The 22215-nt window shown below is 46.9% G+C and overlaps 1 long non-coding RNA gene across 1 annotated transcript in view; it reads right to left on the reverse strand.

The window, feature by feature from the left end:
* The window catches only part of LOC135965013 (uncharacterized), a 103502-nt gene that overhangs the window by 32489 nt on the left and 48798 nt on the right, over nt 1-22215 (reverse strand). The window lies entirely within an intron of this gene.

The following is a 22215-nucleotide window of genomic DNA, read 5'->3' on the forward strand; positions in this document are numbered from 1 at the left end:
GATCAAATCACCTCCTAAAGGCACCATCTTTTAATACTATCACATTGGCTAGTAAGTTTCTACATAAGACATGAGCACAGTGGCTCACACCTGTAATCCCAGCACTTTGGGAGGCTGAGGCAGGAGGACTGCTGAGACCAGCCTGGGTAATATAGGGAGACCCTGTCTCTACAAAAAAATTTTAAAATTACCCAGGCACCATGTGGTGCATGCCTGTGGTCCCAGCTACTTGGGAGGCTAAGGTGGGAAGATTGCTTGAGCCCAGGAGTTCAAGGCTATACTGAGCTGTGATTGAGCCACTGCATTCCAGCCTGGGCTACAGAGCGAGACCTTGTCTCAGAAAAAAGAAAAAAGATTCTACATAAGAACCTTGTTACAAGAAAAAACAAACAGCCCCATCAAAAAGTGGGCAAAGGATATGAACAGACACTTCTCAAAAGAAGACATTCATACAGTCAACAGACACATGAAAAAATGCTCATCATCACTGGCCATCAGAGAAATGCAAATCAAAACCACAGTGAGATACCATCTCACACCAGTTAGAATGGCAATCATTAAAAAATCAGGAAGCAACAGGTGCTGGAGAGGATGTGGAGAAATAGGAACACTTTTACCCTGTTGGTGGGACTGTAAACTAGTTCAACCATTGTGGAAAACAGTGTGGTGATTCCTCAAGGATCTAGAAGAGAAATACCATTTGACCCAGCCATCCTATTACTGGGGATATACCCAAAGGATTATAAGTCATGCTGCTATAAAGACACATGCACATGTATGTTTATTGCGGCACTCTTCACAATAGCAAAGACTTGGAATCAACCCAAATGTCCATCAGTGACAGACTGGATTAAGAAAATGTGGCACATATACACCATGGAATACTATGCAGCCATAAAAAAGGATGAGTTCGTGTCCTTTGTAGGGACATGGATGCAGCTGGAAACCATCATTCTCAGCAAACTATCGCAAGAACAGAAAACCAAATACCGCATGTTCTCACTCATAGGTGGGAACTGAACAATGAGATCACTTAGACACAGGAAGGGGAACATCACACAACAGGTCCTATTGTGGGGAGGGGGGAGGGAGGAGGGATAGCATTAGGGGATATACCTAATGTAAATGACGAGTTAATGGGTGCAGCACACCAACACGGCACATGTATACATATGTAACAAACCTGCACGTTGTGCACATGTACCCTACAACTTAAAGTATAATAATAAAAAAAAATGCAAAAAAAAAAAGAAAGACTAAATAATTCTCAAGGCCCTTTCAATTCTGAGATCCTATCAAAAAAAAGAAGAAGAACCTTGGGGGACAGTTTCAGACTACAGCAAGAATCAAGGGAGATTTTTGTCTTTATCTGATTGAATTTTTTTTACAACAAGAGTGTATTCATGTGTTAAACGTTCAATTAAAAATGAATTTTAAAAGAATGGGAAAAAGGAACAAGAACATCTGTCCTCTCATGAGCCAGACAAATAAATAGAATGAGGGATCATAAGTGAGGAAGGATGGAACATCTTCCCAAAGAATGGGCCAGTCCTCTCCCTCAGGCACTCCACTTTCAGACCGTTTGACCCTTTGGGTCTATTAGCTGGAGGCTCCAGCCATCTACTTGGAAACAGCATAGTACTCACTAACACCATCCAGACCCTCTCAGAATGAGGAATTCACAAGCCCAGGGTCAAGGATTCTGGGAACTAAATGGCCAGGATCCTCACTGGAACACGACCATCTATAGTTCAAAAGCTCAATGCCAAGTCCTTTATCTGGGGAGTTTCATTACGCAAAGAACACAAAGCACTTTACCACAGCACAGCTCAACCTTAGTGGGTCCACGGCATCTGTGGTTTTAAAACAGGGACTCTGGAACAGTTTGAATTTACTGAACTGGCTTCTGAATAAGTCATCCAGGAGAAACGCAGCTTCTCCCGGGCCTAGAATTGACATAGAAAAAACACTGGGTCAGGCTGAGAAACCAAACAAACAAACAAAAAACCCAGAAAACTAGAGAAAGGAAGAAAGCTGGAAATACGAAGTAACAACATGTCAGGCTAAGTATCATTTTCCTCAGTAGTTTGCCTTCAATTTCACTCTTTCACCTTTTTCCTTTTCCAAATGAGAGGTTAGAATGGGGAAGCATAGAAGGGCTCTTCATCCTCAGAGGATGTGTGGCATAAAATATTAATCACAGAAGCTTTTGTTTTCTGTAAAGGGGAACAAAACAATATTTTTTCATCTCTCTGCAGCAAACATGAATGTTTAAAAACTATTTTGCTTGGCCAAGCGCAGTAGCTGTGGCCAGGTGCAGCGGCTCCTGCCTGTAATCCCAGCACTTTGGGAGGCTGAGGTGGGAGGATCGCTTGAGCTCAGGCACTCAAGACCTGCCTAGGCAATATAGTGAGACCTCGTCTCTGCAAAAAACAAACAAAATCAGCCGGCATGATGGTGCGTGCCTATGTTCCCAGCTATTCAGGAGGCTGCAGTAGGAGGATCCCTCGAGCGCGGGAGGTGGAGGCTAAACTGAGCTGAGATTGTGCCATTGCACTCCAGCTTGGGTGACAAGCAGAGACCCTATCTCAAAACACAACCGACAAAACCTGTTTTGCTGCCAAAAATTACAATCACAGGCACACTAAGCCAAACAGCATCCCATTCCCTTAATCAGTAATTTAATGAATGGTGCCTTTGCACAGAGTTTTGTATTCAAGGACCTAGAATGCTTAAAATGCTGTTATAGTCTTGACTCTATTGAAATTATAATAAGAAAATATGATCCGATGTTGAATCCTAGGTCTTGTAACAATTGGAAAAATGTTTCCTGTATATAGAATGTACCTACTGTGGCCGGGCGCGGTGGCTCAAGCCTGTAATCCCAGCACTTTGGGAGGCCGAGACGGGCTGATCACGAGTTCAGGAGATCGAGACTATCCTGGCTAACACGGTGAAACCCCGTCTCTACTAAAATACAAAAAAAATTAGCCGGGCGAGGTGGCGGGCGCCTGTACTCCCAGCTACTCGGGAGGCTGAGGCAGGAGAATGGCGTGAACCCGGGAGGCGGGGCTTGCAGTGAGCTGAGATCCGGCCACTGCACTCCAGCCTGGGCAACAAAGCTAGACTCCGTCTCAAAAAAAAAAAAAAGAATGTACCTACTGTGACCCACCATTTGTAGGTTCTTGGTAAATGAAATAAAACCCAACTAAAATTCAGTTGTTGGAGCCACTGAATCACACACACGTATGTATATACACACATATGTATATGAATGGTGATAACTATTACATATTCTTGTATGCTTGAAACTTTTCATAATAAAAAATTAGAAAAAAAAATCTGTTGCTTCTTCCAAAATCTATTTCAGATGATCTTTTATGATCACCTTGTTCAGACCTTCTCTGGCCTCTGGATAACAACTTCCCAGCAGACATCTCTGGCTTTCTCTGACTCCACTTTGCAGTCCAGCCTATATTTAGCAACTGCATAGCTCTTCTAAAACAAAGCTTTTATCTTGCCATTCCCAAGTCTCTTCGCAGCTTACCACAAAGAGTCCGCACGCCTCTGCCCAGCTTTCCTGGTTCTCAGCCTCCTGCCCCTTCCCTCCCACTTCAACCTAGTTCTCCAGGACCCATGGGCTGGGCTTCTCACCTACATTTTATTCGCACCTCTGCCTGTAGGGCACCCCACTGCGGGTATGCATCCCTATGGCCTTCCATTGTCTAAATTTGACCTGCTCCTGTTTCATCCAGAGTCTCACTTCCTCCATTCATTCCCTGATTTCAGCATCGGAAGTCCAGACCGCAATCATCCAAACTCCTGCCACTTGGATGCCAATGGCATCTATCACATGCCAGGCACTGTTCTAGGCACTTAAGATACACCAGTGAATAAGACAGATAAACCTTTGCAGAGCTTATACTCTAGTGGGGATGGGAGCAAACATAACTCATATCCACAATAAATAAGTGTATTATATATAAGCAGACCTCGGAGATATTGCAGTTCTAGGTCACTGTATTAAAGTATCACGATAAAGCAAGCCACTCAATTTTTTTGGTTTCCCAGTGCATGTAAGAATCATGTTGATGCTTTACTAGCATCTATTAAGTGTGCAATAGTATTATTTCTAAAAAACAATGTACATACTATCTTAACTTTTTTTTTTTTTTTGAGACGGAGTCTCGCTCTGTTGCCCAGGCTGTAGTGTAGTGGCGCAATCTCGCTCACTGCAAGCTCTGCCTCCTGGGTTAACGCCATTCTCCTGCCTCAGCCTCCCGAGTAGCTGGGACTACAGGTGCCCGCCACCCACGCCAGGCTAATTTTTTGTATTTTTTAGTAGAGACGTGGTTCCACCGTGTTAGCCAGGATGGTCTTGATCTCCTGACCTCGTGATCCGCCCACCTCGGCCTCCCAAAGGCCTCCCAAATCCCAAAGGGACTGCAGGCGTGAACCACCACGCCTGGCCCTATCTTAATTTTTTAAATAACTTACTGCTAAAAAAAAAAAAAAATGCTAACCATCATCTAAGCCTTCAGCAAGTCTTTCAGCTGGTGGAGGGCTGTGCCTCGATGTTGACGGCTACTGACTGATCACTGATTTCTCCATAATCGGCAGTAAGGTTGTTTTGCTTTCTGATCACTCATGGGTTCACTGGAGTAGCACTTTTAATTTCCTTCAAGAACTTTTTTTTTTTTTTTTTTTTTTTGAGACGGAGTCTTACTCTGTCACCCAGGCTGGAGTGCAGTGGCGCGATCTTGGTTCACTGCAGCCTCTGCCTTCCAGATTCAAGCAATCTTCCTGCCTCAGCCTCCTGAGTAGCTGGGACTATAGGCATGTGCCACCATGCCCAGCTAATTTTTGTATTTTTAGTAGAGATGGGGGTTTCACTATGTTGGCCAGGCTGGTCTCAAACTCCTGGCCTCAAGACCACCTCGGCCTCCCAAAGTGCTGGGGTTACAGGCGTGAGCCATCGCACCCAGCCCCATGAACTTTTTTTCATTCATAACTCAGTTAACTGGTTTAAGAGGCCTAGCTTTCAGCCTGTCTTGGCTTTGGACATGCCTTCCTCACTACGCTTCATCATGTCCAGCTTGCGATTTAAAGTGACAGATGTGCAACGCTCTTCCTTTCACTTGAACACTTAGAGGCCATCGTAGGGTACTAACTGGCCTGATTCAATTTTTTTGTATCTCAGGAATAGGCAGGTGTAAGGAGAGGGAGACAGACAGGGAGCGGCCATCAGTGGGACAGTCAGAACACACACACCATTTATCGATTAAGTTCCCCATTTTATGAGCATGATTCTTGGTGCCCCGAAACAATTACAATAGTCACAGCAGAGATCACACATCACCATTACAGATATAACAATGATGGAAAAGCTTAAAATATCGTGACAATTACCAAAATGGGACACAGGGACACGAAGTGAGCACATGGGTCTTGGAAAAACGGCACCAATAGGCTTGCTCCATGCAGGATTGCCACAAACCTTCCATTTGTAAAAAGTACAATATCTGAAAAGCACAATAAAGGGACGCACAGTAAAACGAGGTGGGCCTGGCCAGGCACAGTGGCTCACGCTTGTAATCCCAGCACTTTGGGAGGCTGAGGTGGGCGGATTGCCTAAGCTCAGGAGTTCGAGACCAGCCTGGGCAACGCAGAGAAACCCCGTCTCTACTAAAATACAAAAAATTAGCAGGGCATGGTGGCATGTGCCTATAGTCCCAGGTACGAGGGAGGCTGAGGCAGGAGAATTGCTTGAACCCAGGAGGCAGAGGTTGCAGTGAGTCGAGATTGTGCCACTGCACTCCAGCCTGGGTGACAGAGCGAGACTCTGTCTCAAAAAAAAAAAAAAAAACGAAAAAAAAAACTAGGTGTGCCTGTAGTATGTGGAAAGATGGTAAGTCTATAAAAGAAGAAACAGTTGGGAAGGTCAAAGAGGATTTGCAAATGCAAAGCAGGACACGTTTTGGGGTGGGGATTGCAATTTTTTTCTTTTTTTTTTTTACATGGAGTCTCGCTCTGTCACCCAGGGTGGAGTGCAGTGGCACAATCTCGGCTCACTGCAGCCTCCGCCTCCCGGGATCAAGAGATTCTCCTGCCTCAGTCTCCTGAGTAGCTGGGACTACAGGTGCACACCACCATGCCTGGCTGATTTTTGTACTTTTAGAAGGGACAGTGTTCCACCATGTTGGTCAGACTGGTCTTGATCTTCTGGCCTCAAGCGATATGCCCGCCTCGGCCTCCCAAAGTGCTGGGATCACAGGCGTGAGCCACCATGCCCAGGTGAATTGCAATTTTAAATAGCATAATCAGAGAGGCTTCATGGAGGAGGTAATATGTGAGGAAAGACTGGAAGAAGGTAAGGGAGTAGGCACTGAAGATATTGGCGGAACAGTGCTACCCCAGACATCTGGGCAGCCAGGCACAGGGACCCCAAGCAGAAAAGGGTCCTGTGAGGGTTTTGTGTTTTCTTTACAATTTATCAATGTGGACACTGCATACTCACACCAGAAAACAGCAAGTTTCCTACTTGGCTTCTCTGCCTCCCTCCTTCCTTCCCTCCCTCCCTCCCTCCCTCCCTCCCTCCCTTCCTCTCTTCCTTCCTTCCTCCCTTTCTTCCTCCCTTTCTTCCCAATATGCCCCACTTCAATGGATAAGTTTTCCAGCTCCCTCGGCTGTCTTCTGCATTGCACATGACAAGTATCCACTAAATATTCATTCATTAGAAACAGACAGACGATGCTGTGCCTCTGTAGCTCTCTAGCATCTACCATAGCACAGATCTCAACAAGACCCACAAGATACATTTGTCAACAAATCGATGGCCTCCTATTTGGCCCTGTGCTGTGTGCTGAGGCTACAGGGAGGAACAAAGCCTCCTATATGGGGACCCACTGCTGCAGTTAAGTTCCTCTGGTGTCCTTTGTAATACTGCAAACAGAACTTCTTATGCTGTAGGTGAATGAGAGAAATATCCCATTCCAAACCTCTGATGGAGACTGGCCAAGTCAGTGTGTGGGAGGAAGAAGGAAGGTAAGAAGTGGAGGAGGTGGAAGGCGGGAACTTCAAGGTCTTTCAGAGCAATGGTGTGGTTGGCTTGTGGGAAACTCAGCGGCTGTGAATTCAGCTTCATTTTGCCCAGCGTTCAGGGGGCGCTCAGTGCCGGAGAACAACCTGCTTCCTATGAAAATTGCAAAGTAAAAACAAGGAGGCGTGTCAGAGAGCCACAATTCGCACATTTAACTAAAAAACAGCTATAAATCATGTTTATCACCATACGGAAGTCATTATGGAAAGTGCGAGACAAATAGACACGAAGAAACGAAAATTAGGATTTCATCTGCCCTGATTCTTAGTCATTTATTACCATCCAGCTGGGCACACACTTTAAGAACCACGACAAGCAGGATTACCCAACCGGAAACACCTTGTCGCCGTAATTAGATTGGATTTTATCTTAGCTGTGATACAGTAATAGTGATTTTTTTTTTTTTAACTGGAAGGAAAAGATGAAAAACATCTTTTTCTTCAGGATTGACATTTCTTAACACAGATTACAGCAGGCAGGCAGTAGACTTCTTCTCTGACCCTGACGATTTTGTCATCTTCTGCAGAAAGTAATCACTTCCGTGTCATTCCAGCCACAAGCACAGGATCTAGTCACTCATTCATTCCGCCATCTGATAGAGGCAGGAGACAGTCAAATGGCCAGGCCAATAGGGAAGGGTCTCCAGAGAACCCCCGACCTGCACAGGTCATTGTGCACAGGGGGCTTATCTAAACACGACCACGGTGAAAAATTCCATCCCTTCACACCTGCGCAGTAAGGGAAATAAACCAATGGGGAGTGGCTCAGACTAAGGGCCCACCTGCCCACTGGAAGAATGGGGTGGACCCACCAGGAATTCCCCTTAAGCAGGGGAGGAGCCTGGCCTTTAGGAGTCCTGGGTGGCAGCCCGGTATTTAATTTGTGAGGCAGAAGCCTGCAGGCAGGACCCCTCCTTTGACTGAGAGCTTTCCTTTTGCTTAATCAATTCTGCCCCTCCTCACCCTTCAATGTGTCCGCAGGCTGTGAGACAAGAACTCAGATTAAGCTGAACTAAGGAGCAAAAATCCTTGAATCACATTCATGGCCCTGTGCTATGTGCTGAGGCTACAGGGAGGAACAAGATAGTCAAGGACCCTGCCCTCAAGAAGTTTAGAGTCTGAAAAGGGACACAGGCATTAAAAACGTAATTTCAGGCCAGGCACGGTAACTCACGCCTGTAATCCCAGCACTTTGGGAGGCTGAGGTGGGTGGATCACCTGAGGCCAGGAGTTAAAGACCAGCCTGGCTAACACGGTGAAACCCCATCTCTACTAAAAATACAAAGGTTAACCAGGCATGGTGGCTGGTGCCTGTAATCCTAGCTACTTGGGAGGCTGAGGCAGGAGAATCACTTGAACCCAGGAGGCAGAGGTTGCAATGAGCTGAGATCCCACCACTGCACTCCAGCCTGGGAGACAGAGCAAGATTCTGTCTCAAAAAAAAAAAAAAAAAAATTTAATCTCATGCAAAAACACCCTTGCAGGCACACCAGAAATCATGTTTGATCCAATATCCAGGCCCAGTCAAGTTGACACAAAAAATTAACCATCACAGGGGTGGTGAGGAATGAGGTTGGAAGGTGTAATGTGGGCAGATGTACCATGGCCTTGCAGGCAATACTAAGAGTGTTTATCTTTATTATAAGAGCAATGGGTAGCCAGTATAGGGCTTCAAGACAAGGCAAGAAATACTCCACTTAGTATTGGGAAAAGATTGCTTTGATTGTTGTTCGGGGAAGAGACAGGTCTGGACAAATTCAAGGAACAATGACACTTAGGTTAGGTCTTGAAGATGGAGAAGGATTCAGTTACTTGGAGAGAGTAGGGGAATTCTAAATAAGAGACATACATTAGCTAAGGAAGAAAGATGGCAGCCAAGGATATTCAACAATGAAAGCATCTTGAATGATAGGAATAGGGAACGTCAGGGGAAGAGGAATCTAAAATGAGCATAGCAAAGTGGCTGGGGGAGAATCACAGAGGGCCTTGAGTACTAGGATGAGGAACCCATGTTATGCCCAGACCGTTTATTCCCCGAAGAAGACCACCAGAGTCCAGAGTCAAAGCTAAGCAGCAAGGATCTTTATTACAGGTTCGAACCTGGAACTCTCCCTCGCTCGTGAAACGAGACGGGCAGGAGAGCTCCCCCACTCAGCTCCGAACAATGTTATATAGTCTAAGAAAAGTGGGCATAGAGTTATTATACAAATCAGATATATGATTGGCTAGTGTTTGAACAAGGCGATTTGGCTAACTATGATTGGTTCCTGCCATTTCTGATATTTTGGTTCAAACTTTGAGGCGGGAGAGCAGGTTTATGGCAGCAAGAGTTTGTCTTACTTAAACACGTCTTGTGACCTTGCCTCAGAACTTACAAAATCTCTGGTATGTGCAAAACAAAATCTCTGGTACGTGCAGAAAACCAGGTACTCACAGAACTTACGAAATCTCTGGTATGTGCAAAGATTAGAGAGCAGAACAAGGGTGTAGCGGGTGGGGGGCGGGTACACATCTATCTTTGTGTCCTTTCACCCATAGCTCCATTCTATTGAACTTGATGGTTTCTTTGAGCAGGTGATTGACATATCAGGTCTCTTTTAGGAAGATGACTGATATGGTTTGGATCTGTGTCCCCCCTCAAATCTCATGTTGAAATGTAATCCCCAATGCTGGAGGTAGGGCCTGGTGGGAGGTAATTGGATTGTGGGGGCAGATTTCTCATGAATGTTCTAGTGCTACCCTCTTGGGGATTGTCTTGGTGATAGTCAATGAGTTTTCACGAGATCTGGCTGTTTAAAAGTGTGTGGCACCTCCTGCCTCGCTCTCTTCCTCCTGTTCCGGCCATGTGAAGTGCTGGCTCCCCATTTTCCTTCCACCGTGATTGGAAGCTTCCTGAGGCCTCACCAGAAGCAGATGCTGCCATGCTTCCTGTACAGCCTGCAGAACCGTGAGCCAATCAAACTTCTCTTCTTATAAATTACCCAGTCTCAGGTATTTCTTTATAGGAGCGCAAGAACAATGACTACTGATGATAGTGGATTGGGCACCGGAGAGAATGCTGATAGAGCAGAGAGCACTTGGGAAGAAACCATTAAACACTGAAAGAAGAAGAGGTGGTGGAGATACAGGGGAGAGAACACACACAATAGACTCATCTGAGGTCAAATCAACACAACTCCACAACCAATCAGACGTGGAGAGAAAGCAGCAAGAGTGAAATAGAACTCCACGGTTCTAGCCTGAGTGATTATGGGCAGAGGAATATTCTGAACCTTGCTGGGGGATCCAGGTAGAAGGCAGAAACCTGGGCTTACTTCAAGGAGGGGTGGGAAGGAGATGAGAGGAAGGAGGACCAGGAAGATAAAACATTTCCAGTTAGCTATGCTACATTGGAGGTGCTTACCGCGTATCCAGGTAAGACATCCACTGGGTAGTTAAGATCTATGGGTCTGGAACCCAGGAGAGAAGTTGAGGTTGGAAATGCAGGCTTGGAAGTCATAATCAGAATGATGTTCTCAGTCTTTTGGATTTCAAAATTTAATAAAATTCTCAAAAGAAAAAAGGCAGTTTGCACGAGTGACTTTTTTGTTTGTGAATTACCACCATCCACTTTCATGAAGAACCAGACACTGTAATTCCCAAAAGGTATAAAAGGCATCATCTTAGAATAAAAGGTACTCCTTTAAAGAGAATAAATTTAGCCTTATGGAAAACTTCCTCCGTCATCCCCATTTTTCTCATTTTGCTGCAAACCTGTGTCCCACAGACAGTTTGGGTTGCATTCGGCCACCATGGGTTTGAGACATGGGGGGAACAAAACTGTGAGTTCTTTTGTTTGTTTTTTACAGACAGAATCTCACTCTGTTGCCCAGGCTGGAGTGCGGTGGCGCAATCATGGCTCACTGCAGCCTCAAACCCCTGGGCTCAAGGGATCTGCCTGCCTCAGCCTCCCAAGCAGCTGGGGCCAGAGGTGTGCACCACCACACCTGGCTATTTTTTAAAATTTTTCTAGCGATGAGGTCTCACTATGTTGCCCAGGCTGGTCTCAAACTCCTGCCTCAAGCAATCCTCCTGCGTTGGCCTCCCAAGTGCTGGGATAACAGGCCTGAGCCACAAAGTCCGGCCAACCAAGAGGTCTGACGAGACACTTGTAAGGGCATTTAGAGCTCACAGGGATGACGGAGCGTATGAAAGAAAGTGGAACCTTAGGAAGTCAACATCCAGCAGAGGAGATGCGCACAGAGGCAGAAGCAGTGGGGAAAAATCAGTGAAGAATAAACAAATAGGAATGAGAAGGGTCCTCCCCACTTTCTATCACACTCTGCTAGAAACTGACACTTGTATCCCTGTTTGAACCCGGGAGGCAGAGGCTGCGGTGAGCAGAGATTGTGCCACTGCACTCCAGCCTGGGCGAAAGAGTGAGACTCTGGTAGAGAGGGGATTTTGATCAGGGTGGCAAACATGAAGCCACAAGACCCCAACTGCCAGGGTGAAATCTGCACAAAAGCCACAAACTAAGAAGTGTCAGGGCAGGCAGACAGCTCACGCCTGTAATCACAACACTTTGGGAGGCCAAGACAGGAGGATCACTTGAGGCCAGGAGTTTGACACCAGCCTGGCCAACATGGTGAAACCCTGTTTCTACTAAAAATACAAAAATTAACCAGGTGTGGTGGCGCACACCTATAATCCCAGCTACTCAGGAGGCTGAGACAGGAGAATTGCTTGAACCCGGGAGGCAGGATTGCAGGGAGCTGGGATTGCGCCACTGCATTCCAGCCTGGGTGACAGAGTGAGACTCTGTCTCAAAAAAAAAAAAAAGGAAGAGTCGGGAAACCGCAGCCCGTGAGCCAGATCTATCCTGCCTGCTGCCCGGTTTTTGTGCAACACATGGGCTAAGAATGTTTTTACATTTTGAAATGGTTAAAAAAAAACCAAAAGAAGAACGCTACTTCATGACATGTGAAAATTATTTGAAATTCAAATTTCAACACCCAGAAATAGTTTCACTGGAGCGCAGTCACCCTCAGCTGTTCACATATTGTCTGTGCCTGCTTTCAGGCTGCAGGATGGAGTTGAGTCAGCGTGAAAGAGACTGTGTGGTCCACAGAGTCTAAAATATTTCCTGGCCGGGCGCCATAGCTCACACCTGTAATCTAAGCACTTTGGGAGACTGAGGAGGGAGGATCGTTTGAGCCCAGGAGTTTGAGACCAGCCTGGGCAACACAGCAAGACTTTGTCTCTACAAAAAAAAAATTTTTTTTTTGAGATTAAGTCTTGTTCTGTCACCAGGCCAGAGTGCAATGGCGCGATCTCAACTCACTGCAACCTCTGCCTCCAGGGTTCAAGTGATTCTCCTGCCTCAGCCTCTTAAGTAGCTGGGACTACAGGCACCCGCCACCATGCCCAGCTAATTTTTATACTTTTAGTACAAAATTAGGAGCATACAAAAAATAGGAGGCAGCGTTTCACCATGTTGGCCAGGATAGTCTCAATCTCTTGACCTCGTGATCCACCCACCTGGGCCTCCCAAAGTGCTGGGATTACAGGCATGAACCACCACACCCAGCCTTTTTTTTTTTTTTTTTTTTTTTTTTTTTTTGAGACAGAGTCTTGCTCTGTCACCCAGGCTGGAGTGCAGTGGTGCAATCTCAGCTCACTGCAGCCTCCATCTCCTGGGTTCAAGCGATTCTCCTGCCTCAGCCTCCCAAGTAGCAGGGACTACAGGTGCACGCCACCACGACCAGCTAATTCTTGTATTTTTAGTAGAGATGGGGTTTTGCCATGTTGGCCAGGCTGGACAAAAAAAATTTTTTAATTAGCTGGGCATGGTGGTGCATTCCTGTAATCCCAGCTACACAAAGGACTGAGGTGAGAGGATGGCTCACACCCCAAGGTTGAGGCTGCAGTGAGCTGTGATTGTGCCCCTGCACTCCAGCCGGGGTGACACAGTGAGACCCTGTCTCAAAATAAAATAAAATAAAATATTTTCTATCTGGCTCCTTTCAGAAAAAGTGTGCCTACCCTTGCACTGAAAGTAGAAGGGAAAGAGATGGGCTTGTTGGAAACCAGGAAAGGAGCAATTGACAGAGCTGCAGGGGGCAATCCCTTCCCACCTTCATCCAGCACTGAGATCACGTCATACAAAAGCCCTGGTAAGGCTTTTGTATGGTAAGACCAACTAACCGCAGTGCATGTTGGCACGTTACTTACAGATTTGGCACATCTGGATTTTTATTATGGTTGTTGCTTCATTGTATGTTTGTGTGTTTCCTTGTTACATTTATTTATTTATTTATTTATTTATTTATTTATTTATTTTGAGATGGAGTCTTGCTCTGTCACCCAGGCTGGAGTGGAGTGAAGTAGTGTGATCTTGGCTCACTGCAACCTCTGCCTCCCAGGTTCAAGCGATTCTCCTGCCTCAGCCTCCTGAGTTGCTAGGATCACAGACGCGTGTCACTATGCCTGGCTAATTTTTATATTTTTAGTAGAGATGGGGTTTCACCATATTGGTCAGGCTGGTCTCAAACTCCTGACCTCAAGCAATCCACCTGCCTCGGCCTCCCAAAGTGCTGGGATTACAGGCATGAACCACAGTGCCCGGCCTCTATTACCTTTAAAAGTGCTCCTTGAAGAGAAAATCCACTCTGCTGTTTCAAGCTTGACTTCCCTCTCCAGTCTTAGAGACTGATCATTGGGACAGAGTGACATTTTCCGACAGTGCTGGCTCATTATTTTCCTCCTGGAATTGCAAATCCAAGGGTCAAGTGGTACAGCCTGCGCCCATCCAGAAGGGGAGGGAATCCCACCAGAGGGGCCCAGAAACAAAGAAAACAAATAACTTCAAAACCACATCCTAAAATCTGGACCTGTGACAGGACAGATGGAACTCTGGATTGTTTGATTCTATCAGCAGAACAGAGGAAGGAAATGTTTTAAAACGAGATTATGTTATTTTCCCCAGTTCTTATTATGAAACCTTCCTGAAATGAACTTTAAATATCGGCCATCCCTTTCATGGGGCTGAACGGGATTCAGCAGTCAGGAGCGCTGCAGGGAAGTGTGGCAGGGCAGAGGTGGGACAAATTGCAGATCCCAGTGGGGTCCCTTGGCTAGGTGACAATTAGACTATAAAACACAGCTGTGTGTGTGTTAGGCAGGGAATGGGTCTTTAAAAAGCTCTGTGCCCGATGGGAATATTAATTAAAGGGTCTTTTCTCAAAGGACATTAATTATAACGAATAAAAAGCCTTCCACGACTTTCGCCCTCAATGAGAAAATGACTGACAACTACTTATGGTACAGAGAAGGAAAAATATCCTAGAAGTTATAAAAATTTCCCCAAAATGAAATTATGCAATAATCCTTTATAATGCTAGGCTTGCTAGACAGAATTTTCCAAAGGAAGCTGTCTATATCACCCAGCCCCAAGCCCTGCTGAAAAATACACAATAGCTGCGTCATTAGTGTCCTCTAGCCAAATGACTGTCCAGGCAGGATAACATGGATGTGGTCACTTGTCCCGTCTGCATGGGTGTCCTCCCACACATGCCTCTCAATGCCAAGGTTCCTCAAGACCCCCGAGTGTCGGCTCCTATATCCAACTGCTTACCTGACCTTGCCTCTAAGAAGTCTTAGAACGCCTGAAATATAAAGGTCTTCCCCAGGCTCCTCCCTGTCTTCACATCCCTATCAATGGCATCAACACCCATCCACTCATCAAGCCAGAACTTAGGATTCCTCCCCAGTTCTTCCCTCTCCCCTGACATCCAATTCATCAGCAGATTCTGGGGCTTCGCTCTCCCAGTGATCTCTCCCATCTGAGGATTTCCCTCTAGTGGTTCATTCCGGCTATCATAGTCTGTATTAGCATCATCTAGACTTGCCCTGGACTAGTACAAAAGTCTCCTGAGTGTTCTCTCTTCATCTATTCTCAAGGCCCACAGCCAGACCATTCTCTACAGAGTTAAAAGAATGACTTCTGAAGGAGTGAATAAACCTGCATCACTGCCCTGCTTAAGATCCTTCAGCGACTTCCCATAGCACTTAGAATACAATGCAAACTTTTCTGTGGCCTTGCAACCCCTATGTGAATTGGTCTGGCTATTTCTCCAGCTTCATCTCAACCCCTCTTTCCTCACCCCGCATTCCAGCAGCTTCGGGGTTTCATAGTCTTCAAACACTCTTGTGCCTTCCCACTTTTAAGCCTCTGTGTTTTCGGTTCCCTGTGCCAGGAAAGTTCACCCACCATTTCCCAACTTCGGAGGCCGTCATTTTGGATACATTGCATTGGCCTGACATTCCTTTTCTTTCAACTGTCAGACTTCAGGGCTGACCTAACTGTCACTACTGGAGTTCAGTGTGGCCCCCAAAAAAGCACCCTGCCATTCTAAGTTCTGAGCCCATTCAGAGATGAGACAAAGAATCTAGACAGATGGAGAACAAATGCATCAGCTCTATTCTTTACAAAATTGATATTGGAGAATGTGGCATATAATACTTGCAAACAAGTGGTTTCCTAATACCAACCCCAGATTGGATTTACCCACCCAGTCGGAGGCCATGCAGGGTCTGGGCAGACCCTGGATGTGGGGGGCCTCGAGGCCTTAGTGCAGCCCTCCTGGCACCCCCAGCTTCCTTGTATGATTGTGCATGTTTGTTCCATTAGTCAGTGAACTTCCTAAGGCAGACACCAGGCAGAATAAAGAATGCAGGGAAAGGCCAGGTACGGTGGTTCATGCCTATAATCCCAGCACTTCGGGAGGCCAAGGCGGGTGGATTGCTTGAGCTCAGGAGTTCGAGACCAGCCTGGGCAATATAGCAAGACCCTGTCTCTAGCAAAAATACCAAAAAATATAGCCAGATGTGGTGATGTGCGCCTGTGGTCCCAGCTACTCGTGAGGCCCAGGGTGGGAGGATGGCTTGAGCCTGGCATGCAGAGGTTGCAGTGAGCTGTGAACACATCATTGCACACCAGCCTGAGTGACAGAGCAAGACTCTGTCACAGGAAAAGAAAAAAAAAAAAAAGAACAGAGAAAACAAATTATCGTGGGAACAGTTGTTAATGACTTTGGGGTGTTTATTACCACATTAGGGGCGACACACGTTGCAAATCAAATCCCAGCTAGGGTGGAACTTTAAACAAAATGTGAGCCAGCACAGAGGACCCTAGCAGGGCTGGCCCAGCCCCGAGAAACCCCAGTTCCGGAGAGCTCTGTCTCTTCTGGGCTCAACCAGAGGGTGTAAAGAGGCCAAGGGAAGTCCTTTCCTCCTGGCAAAACAGTCGCAGGGCCTTGTGTGATTTTTCTTCTCTCTTTCTTCTTCCTCCTCCCCCTCCCCCTCCTGCTCTCCTCCTCTACCTCCTCCTCCTTCTCCTTTTCAATCATTCTAGAAGCAGAAAAAGTGTCTGCCCATGACTTCAGGGTTAAATGGTCCAATCCATGTCACGATAGCTTTGACTTCCCAGTGCTAGAATGGGCCCTCAGACATTACATTAATCTTGTTTGAAAACCAGTGCCGCCGCATTTGAAGTCTCTCTTCCCAAGAGATTTAAGCCACCCCCATACAATATATATGTGGTACTAATCATTGTGCAGGCATTTCTGAGAAGTGGTATAATCACTACTTAAATCCACAATCTGTCTAACTCTGCGTCCTCTCACGCTAGCATTTACATTCTTTGAGAAGGGTGATATTTAAGCCTGAAATACTGCCTAGAACGAGGTACAAGGCGCTTCCATGTAGGACAGGCAGCCCACAGGGGAAGCCTAACCTACCGGATTGAGGACAGCAGGAAACAGAGTTATTAAAACGTACGTCACAGCCAGATGGAACAAGCTCTGTTCCCAGGACAGAGCTCTGTTCACTTAGCCCCGCTCCGGCCTCCCTTCCAGGGGATCCTGGAGGCCCTGGGACTAAACAGGGAGGTGTTGCTATTTATTGCTACTGAGAAAGACTCCTTTAGAGCACGGTGTACATACAGAAACACGTACACGGACCTAGGTGGTAAATTTGTACAATAAATCCTTAAAGAACTCTCGCCGCCCCACTGTGTTCCACATGCGACTTTTAAATATGCTGCGTCCTTCAGGGGCTTCTTCCTTTCTAGAGGCAGCGGTATCTATGGTGACCTTCAACTTCAATGGTCAGCCAAGGAAGGGATGTGCCCAGGGGGACTTACTTGAACCCACACTATTTGTAGGCAGCACCCACTGCCTCTAAAACCAGATTCAAATGGTGCATTTACTGCACACCCCTCCTCTCTCCTCTCTCTCTCTCTTATACAGACAGACAGATGGACACACACACGCACACATCCAGTGGCAGGGGTGTGGACTCCCAGCCGCCCTCCCAGAGTCTGGGCTATACACACAGTAGGTGTTTAATAGCTGTTTGTTGAGTAAATGCATCCATGGATGACAATGCACAGAGAAGCAGAAAAGACATCCACCTCTGAACAGGAATGTGAGCTTCGGTTCCGCTTCAATTGTGAATTTGCTGTTGGAGTGGCCCCTGCCTTTCTCAGTGGGGCCCTGGAAACGTGGAGACAAGAACCTGAATGGTAGAAGATAAACAATGAGGAGTGGTGGGCTAGGAAGGTGGGGAAGGTTGGATCCCAGGACCCAAAATGTCCCGTCTCCAGAATGGGGTCCCTGTAAGCCTTCCTTCATGTTCATCTCCTGCGTGGAAATCCAGAAGCCCCCTCACTTCTAGAACCCTCCGATCAGAGGCCCTCTGCTTGGCGCCTCCCAGAATCACATAAGAAAAAGAATCTGCCTTGGGGTATATACCCAGTAATGGGATTGCTGGGTCAAATGGTATTTCCGATTCTCAGTCTTCGAGGAATCACCACAGAGACACGCACACGTAGGTTCACTGCAGCACTATTCACAATACCAAAGACATGGAATCAACTCAAATGCCCGTCAATGATAGACTAGATGAAGAAACTATCGCACATAGACACCATGGCATACTACACAGCCATAAAAAGGAAGGAGATCATGTCCTTTGCAGGGACATGGATGGAGCTGGAAGCCATAATCCTCAGCCAACCAACCCAGGAATAGGTAGCCAAACACCACATGTTCTCTTACAAGTGGGAGCTGAACAATGAGAACACATAGACACAGGGGGGGAACATCACACACTGGGGCCCGTTGGGGGAGGGCAGGGAAGGGGAGAGCATCAGGGAAAAGAGCTAATGCATGCCGGGCTTCATACCTAGGTGATGGGTCGTTAGGTGCAGCAAATCACCATGACACATGTTTGTGTACCTACGTAACAAACCTGCACATCCTGTACATATTACTTTAAAGAAAAACCCAATAAGAAAAATAATAATAATAATAATCTGCCTTTGATATTCCAGGCCTGCCTTATAGTTGGAGATTCACATCCTTAGTGACCATTGGGACAAGCATGCGGGGAGGGCTGGGCCCCAAGACCCGGAAGTGGCCCTGCCTGGCCATTTGCGCAAGCAGCATGAAAGCCAGATCTACAGCTGGTGCACCTAGTTCTTCTGGGCAAGGGAGGCCCACGTGAAACCTCGCGGGGGAGAGAGAAGGAGGCTACCTTTCATCTCAATGAGCCAACAGCCTCACACCTTTAAGTCCTGCCTAATCTTACGATGGAGTCATCGAGTCATTGCTTCTTCCCTGCCAAGTCATTCAGGATTCAGCGGCTCCAGCTGCCCTCAGGATCTGATGGAATCTTGAAGGCAGAGTTCCGAGACTGCTGTCCAGGATAGAGAAGCTCCCGGCTGGGTCAGGGCCTCCTCAGCTTCCAGGCAGGACCCACCCCAAAGCCCTCAAGGCGGTAGAGGCCTGTTTTCAGGTCTATTTTTAAAGATCTCTAGGGGAAGTGGTTTCTGAATGCTCTGTAGGATGAGGCTGTGAACAGAGATTGTTTCATTTGCTCGGGGCTGGCAACAAAGGGACGTACAACCCGTTCTCACCGCGCCAGTGCGTTAAAAAGCACTGCAGACTATCATCACCTTTTGCCAGTTGGACTGGTTGAGGAAACCGATGGCTTCCCCTACAGCTGGGGAGGCTGCCAGCCCCGGGTTTCTTGGGACAGTCCCTGAATATCTTGGTCTAGCTTCGAATGCACTTGCTTTATGAGTCACCGTCCAATTAAAATAAAAGTGGCCAAGGAAAAAGAATCGAAGGAAAAGACAGGAAAACTATGCAGAGGATCCAAAGCAAGTACGCATTTATGTTACAGGCATGCCTTATTCTAAAATCACCAACACAAAAGCTCAATTTACAATACAGAAATTGCCTAGAATAGAGGCAATTATACTCATGGCAGAATGTGAATGATTTCATTTTACCCAGAAAAAAAAGAAAGAAAATTCATCAGAAGTTTCCTTTTGGTCTCCTCTCTAATAAATTTTAAATATTACTAAACTGTCAGAAATCTGATTTACTTCTGACTTTTTCCAACCCCCCGTACGGTATAAAGTCATCCCTTCTTGAATTCTGAAGCTGGCCACCTAAGCTTGGAAAACACCAAATGCTTTTGTAATTCTAGATAATAATAAGTGCTCGTTTGGCATGAAAGAACATGAACTATAAACACCAGCTCATCAAAGGACTTCAAATGTCTTAGAAAGGAAAGAAAACAATCCAGTCCAGGAGCCAAACATGATAACAAACCCAACTCATAGAAGGCTTCAGTCATTAGGCACGGAGCCAACAGCGGCTGTGCTCCTGGCTTCTTCCTCTTTCACAGCTCAGCAAGCTAGAGAGACGGGGGTTGGGTTCACCACGTTTACCACTGGGTTGATCTTACTTTTTAAAACCACTTTATTGAAGTCTGGTTGGCATGTTAAAAAAAAAAAAAAAAAAAGGTGTATATATTTCATGTCTACATTTCAACAAGTTTGGGGATAAATTATACAATGGTGAAACCAATACCACCTCAAATCTATGAACACATCCATCACCTCCCAAAGACGCCTCCTGCCCTGTTTATTTATTATTTTGTGTGCACACATCTCTGTTTGTGTTAAAAGCACAGCGCAACGCTGGGCGCAGTGATTACATGCCTGTAATCTCAGTGCTTTGGGAGCCTGAGGTGCGAGGATCACTTGAGCTCAGGGGTTCGAGACCTACCTGGACAACATCCTATTTCTACGAAAAAATATATAAAAATTAGCTGGGCATGGTGATGCACACATGTAGTCCCAGCTACTCAGGAGGCTGAGATGGGAGGATTGCTTGAGCCCAAGAGTTCGAGACTGCAGTGAGCTATGACTGCACCACTGTCCTCCAGCCTGGGCAACCAAGCAAGACCCTGTCTCCAAAAAGGAAAGAACACAGGGCCAGGTGCGGTGGCTCAGGCCTGTAATCCCAGCACTTTGGGAGGCTGAGGCGGATGGATCACAAGGTCAAGAGATCAAGACCCCCCTGGCCAACATGGTGAAACCCCAACTCTACTAAAAATACAAAAATTAGCTGGACATGGCGGTGGGTGCCTGTAGTCCCAGCTACTCAGGAGGCTGAGGCAGGGGAATCGCTTAAGCCTGGGAGGCAGAGGTTGCAGTGAGCCGAGATTGAGCCACTGCATTCCAGTCTGGTGACAGAGCGAGACTCCATCTCAAAAAAAAAAAAAAAAAAAAAAAAAAACGCAACTTAAGATCTACCCTCTGCACATTTACGCATGCAATACAGGAGGGTTAGCTCTAGGAACTATACTGTATAGTAAATCCCTAGAACTTGTTTCTGTGGCATAACTGAAGCTCTGTATCATTTAAGCACTGCCCCACCCCTGGTGACCACCATTTGACACTCTGCTTCTATGCATCTGACTAGACACCACAGAGAAGTGACGTCTATTTGGATCTAATATTTAAAGTGAGGTTTAGACTTGGCATAGGCAGAGGAAGAGGAGCAGAGGGTCCTTGTGGACCCCTGTTTCTAGTCACCCTCTTTCCCACATCTGGCCCAAAGCAGGATGAAAGCCCAGGGCCAAACTGAAAAGCAGATGAAGCGACTCTTAGCTTCCTCAGCCTTCCCTGCCTGGTCACTGTCTCACTCTTTCCTTCTTCCCACAGGTCCTCCCAGTCCTGTGTCCTCCTAGAAACCAGACACTGAGGAGGAATGTGGCCGTGCCTCTCTGAGTAGCAGCTGCGTCTTGCTACTTCAGGACATGGAATGCGCTCTAACTCGAATTTCAGATGTCAGAAGAAAGGGAGGCACTGGGCAAAACCTCACTTTTTGATGGGGAAGAAAGATACAGAATGAAGTCACAGTGAGGCCTAATGTGAGACCAGGTCAGTGCAGGGGGTAGACCAGTTGCTCAGGAGAAACTGCTGTTCAAGACCATGGCTCCGTCTCCTTAAACCCCTTTGATCGACTACTTATCTAGTGGACAAGAGTGACCCCGACCGCTGCCAGCTCTTCCGATGTGGCCTCAGTAGTGCTCCAGGTTGGAAGGGGGAGGGTTCTGACTCACAGAAGAGAAGTCTTCCCTCCAAAAACAATCCAGACATAGGGTCAAGGGGAGTATTTGGGGATAGAAAATGGCATCAGAAGGCATCCAACGTGGCCCCGTCTGCAGGTGTTCTGGGCTTGTGCCATGTAAATACACAGGAAGATGTCTCATCACCAGCTCTGCCTGGAGAACCAGTTCCACCTGCCCACTGCCTGCAGCTGCTTGGAGGGCAGGCCCAGGAAAAGCCTCAGTGAGACCCAATTCCTGGGCAGAAATGCCTCCCTGGACAGCCACACCAGGGCCTCTGAAATATTTTATCTTGGGTGGGGAAAGAATGTGAAATAGATGAGCTGTAGGGACAATCTTTTCCATTTCCTCCTCTAGCTTGCTCACAAAGTGGTTCCCCAAGTTGCAGACCCCACAAGTTAGCACTTAGGGCCTGAGCCATGCTGGAGGCTCGGTCCCACCTTAGGGCCAGCGGCCAGCGGTCTGCCCTCAGCCATCCTTGGCTGCAGAATGTCCCTGTGGCAGGGAGGCCTCCCAGGCAGGTGGGCAGCTGAGTTGTCAGCAGCGATGCTGCCTGTCCAAGGAGATCTGGGGGTCAGCAGTATCTGCGGCAGCATGACATGCCATAGGGCACTGCACTGCAAGTGACTTCAGCGTCAGGTTTTCCTT

The sequence above is a fragment of the Macaca fascicularis genome, chromosome 9, assembly GCF_037993035.2.
Source record: "Macaca fascicularis isolate 582-1 chromosome 9, T2T-MFA8v1.1".
Lineage (NCBI taxonomy): Eukaryota > Metazoa > Chordata > Mammalia > Primates > Cercopithecidae > Macaca > Macaca fascicularis.